Genomic DNA, 4375 nt, shown 5'->3' with positions numbered 1-4375 from the left:
GTTCAAGGATAAATTCAAAAATCATGTACTTCTTGTTCTTTTGAATTAAAACATTTTTCATTTAAGAGAGGTGATGGATTCATAGGACATTCATAACTTTTAAGACAAAGTTACTAACTACTAATGATCATGTAATGAAGACACAAACATAGATAAGCACATAACATAGAAAACAAAAAACAGAAGAATTAAGAGCAAGGAATGAATCCACCTTAGTGATGGTGGCGTTTCCTTCTTGAGGAACCAATGATGTCCTTGAGCTCTTCTATGTCTCTTCCTTGTCTTTGTTGCTCCTCCCTCATTGCTTTTTGATCTTCTCTTATTTCATGAAGCATGATGGAGTGCTCTTGATGTTCCACCTTTAGTTGTCCCATATTGGAACTCAATTCTCCTAGGGAGGTGTTGATTTGCTCCCAATAGTTTTGTGGAGGAAAGTGCATTTGAGGCATCTCCGGGATCTCATGGTGATGAGCTTCTTGCACCTCTTGAGCTCCATGAATGAGCTCTCTTGCTTGCTCTATCTTTTTCTTAGTGATGGACTTGTCCTCTTTGATGAGGATATCTCCCTCTATGTCAATCTCAGCCGAATTGCATAGGTGGCAAATGAGGTGAGGAAAGGCTAACCTTGCCATAGTGGAGGACTTGTTAGCCACCTTGTAGAGTTCTTGAGGTATAATCTCATGAACTTCCACCTCTTCTCCAATCATGATGCTATGGATCATGATGGCCCGGTCTATAGTAACTTCAGACCGGTTGCTAGTGGGAATGATTGAGCATTGAATGAACTCCAACCATCCTCTAGCTACAGGCTTGAGGTCCAATCTTCTTAGTTGAACCGGCTTGCCTTTGGAGTCAATCTTCCATTGAGCTCCTTCTACACATATGTCCATAAGGACTTGGTCCAACCTTTGATCAAAGTTGACTCTCCTTGTGTAGGGGCGTGCGTTCTCTTCCATGTTTGGCAAGTTGAACGCCAACCTCACATTTTCCGGACTAAAATCTAAGTATTTCCCCCGAACCATTGTAACATAGTTCTTTGGATCCGGGTTCTTACTTTGATCATGGTTCTTGGTGATCCATGCATTGGCATAGAACTCTTGAACCATTAGGATGCCGACTTGTTGGATGGGATTTGTTAGAACTTCCCAACCTCTTCTTTGAATTTCATGTCGGATCTCCGGATACTCATTTCTTTTGAGTTTGAAAGGGACCTCAGGGATCACCTTCTTCTTGGCCACAACATCATAGAAGTGGTTTTGATGGGCTTTGGAGATGAACCTTTCCATCTCCCATGACTCGGAGGTGGAAGTTTTTGTCTTCCCTTTTCCCTTTCTAAAGGATTCTCTGGTCTTAGGTGCCATCAATGGTAATGGAAAAACAAAAAGCTTATGCTTTTACCACACAAACTTAGAATATTGCTCGCCCTCGAGCAATAAAAGAAAGAATAGAGGAAGAAAAAGAAGAAAATATGGAGAAGAGGGGTGAAGTGTGTTTCGGCCAAGTAGAGAGGGGAGGGTTGTGTTGTGTGAAAATGAGGAAGAATGGAGGGCTATATATAGGGGAGGGAGTGGAGTTAAGGTTCGGCCATTTAGGGTGGGTTTGGGTGGGAAATTGGTTTTGAATTTTGAAGGTAGGTGGAGTTTATGAGGTAGGTTTATGGGGAAGAGTGGATGGATGTGAGTGGTGAAGAGGTGATGGGGAAGAGAGATTGAGGTGATTGGTGAAGGGTTTTTGGGGAAGGGTGTTTATGGGGTTGTGTGAAAGAGAGTGGTGAGGGATGAGAAGAAGTGAGTGGAGGTAGGTGGGGATCCTGAGATGATCTTGTGGGGTCCACAGATCCTGAGATGATCCTGTGGGGTCCACAGATCCTGAGGTGTCAAGGCATTTACATCCCTGCACCAATTTAGGCATGCAAAATGCCCTTGCACACAACTATGGGCGTTCAGCGCCAGGTTGGTACCCATTTTGGGCGTTCAACGCCCATTTGTTGCCATTTCTGGCGTTGAACGCCAGAACCATGGTTGTTCTGGGCGTTCAGCGCCAGAATGCTGCCCATTTTGGGCGTTCAGCGCCAGAACCATGCTCTGTTCTAGCGTTGAATGCCAGGCAGATGCTTCCTCCAGGGTGTGATTTTTCTTCTGCTATTTTTTATTCCATTTTCAATTTTTATATTTATTTTGTGACTCCACATGATCATGAACCTAATAAAACATGAAAAACAAAAACAAAATTAGATAAATAAACATTGGGTTGCCTTCCAACAAGCGCTTCTTTAATGTCAATAGCTTGACAGTGGGCTCTCATGGAGCCTCACAGATGTTCAGAGCATTGTTGAGACTCTCCAACACCAAACATAGAGTTTGACTGTGAGGGCTTGGGTTGACTCTGCTTTGAGAGAAGCTTTTCATGCTTCCTCTCCATGGTTGCAGAGGGAGATCCTTGAGTTTTAAACACAAGGGAGTCCTCATTCCATTGAAGGACTAGTTCACCTCTGTCAACATCAATCACAGCTCTTGATGTGGCTAGGAAAGGTCTTCCTAGGATGATGGATTTATCCTCTTCCTTTCCAGTATCCATGACTATGAAATCAGCAGGGATGTAAAGGCCTTCAACCTTTACTAACACGTCCTCTACTTGTCCATAAGCCTGTTTTCTTGAATTGTCTGCCATCTCTAATGAGATTTTAGCAGCTTGCACCCCATAGATTCTCAGTTTCTCTATTACAGAGAGGGGCATGAGGTTTATTCCTGAACCAAGGTCACACAGAGCCTTAAAGATCATGGTGCCTATGGTACAAGGTATTATGAACTTTCCAGGATCCTGTCTCTTCTGAGGCAATGTCAGTTGATCCAGATCACTTAGTTCTTTGATGAACAAGGGAGGTTCATCTTCCCAAGTTTCAATACCAAATAATTTGGCATTCAGCTTCATGATTGCACCAAGAAACTTGGCAGTTTGCTCTTCAGTAACATCCTCATTCTCTTCAGAAGAGGAATACTTATCAGAGCTCATGAAGGGCATAAGGAGGTTCAATGGAATCTCTATGGTCTCTAAATGAGCCTCAAAGTCCTTTGGTTCCTCAGAGGGAAGCTCCTTATTGGTCACTGGACGTCCCAGGAGGTCTTCCTCCTTGGGATTCACGTCCTCTCCTTCCCTTACAGGTTCGGCCATGGTGCTTATGTCAATGGCCTTGCACTCTCCTTTTGGATTCTCTTCTGTATTGCTTGGGAGAGTACTAGGAGGGATTTCAGTGATTCTTTTACTCAGCTGGCCCACTTGTGCTTCCAAATTTCTAATGGAAGACCTTGTTTCATTCATGAAACTCACAGTGGCCTTAGATAGATCAGAGACTAGATTTGCTAAGTTAGAAGTATTTTGTTCAGAGTTCTCTGTCTGTTGCTGAGTGGATGATGGAAAAGGCTTGCTATTGCTAAACCTGTTTCTTCCACCATTATTAAAGCCTTGTTGAGGCTTTTGATCCTTCCATGAGAAATTTGGATGATTTCTCCATGATGAATTATAGGTGTTTCCATAAGGTTCACCCATGTAATTTACCTCTGCTATTGCAGGGTTCTCAGGATCATAAGCTTCTTCTTCAGAAGATGCCTCTTGAGTACTGTTGGATGCAGCTTGCATTCCATTCAGACTCTGGGAAATCATATTGACTTGCTAAGTCAATATTTTATTCTGAGCCAATATGGCATTCAGAGTATCAATTTCAAGAACTCCCTTCTTCATAGGCGTCCCATTACTCATAGGATTCCTCTCAGAAGTGTACATGAACTGGTTATTAGCAACCATGTCAATGAGTTCTTGAGCTTCTGCAGGCGTTTTCTTTAGGTGAATGGATCCACCTGCAGAAGTATCCAATGACATCTTTGGTAGCTCAGATAAACCATCATAGAATATATCCAGGATGGTCCATTCTAAAAGCATGTCAGAAGGACACTTTTTGGTCAGCTGTTTGTATCTTTCCCAAGCTTCATAGAGGGATTCACCTTCCTTCTGTTTGAAGGTTTGAACATCCACTCTAAGCTTGCTCAGCTTTTGAGGAGGAAAGAACTTGGCTAAGAAAGCCGTGACCAGCTTATCCCAAGAGTTCAGGCTGTCCTTGGGTTGAGAGTCCAACCATATTCTAGCTCTCTCTCTTACAGAAAAAGGGAAAAGCATGAGCCTGTAGATTTCGGGATCTACTCCATTAGTCTTAACAGTATCACATATCTGCAGGAATTCAGTTAAGAACTGAAAAGGATCTTCAGATGGAAGTCCATGAAACTTGCAGTTCTGCTGCATTAGAGAAACTAATTGAGGTTTCAGCTCAAAGTTGTTTGCTCCAATGGCAGGAATGGAGATGCTTCTTCCATGTAAATTGGAA

At 42.8% G+C, this 4375-nt stretch overlaps 1 non-coding gene across 1 annotated transcript; it reads left to right on the top strand.

The window, feature by feature from the left end:
* The first annotated feature begins 3930 nt into the window (after positions 1–3930).
* LOC148553022 (small nucleolar RNA R71) lies at positions 3931–4038 on the top strand. The gene has a single exon (XR_015893788.1). It is a non-coding gene; the product is annotated as a small nucleolar RNA R71 (small nucleolar RNA).
* The last annotated feature ends 337 nt before the right edge of the window (positions 4039–4375 follow it).

This window comes from Arachis ipaensis, chromosome B7 (genome assembly GCF_059453495.1).
Source record: "Arachis ipaensis isolate K30076 ecotype BB chromosome B7, ASM5945349v1, whole genome shotgun sequence".
Taxonomy (NCBI): domain Eukaryota; kingdom Viridiplantae; phylum Streptophyta; class Magnoliopsida; order Fabales; family Fabaceae; genus Arachis; species Arachis ipaensis.
This window is presented reverse-complemented; position numbering and strand designations above follow the sequence as displayed.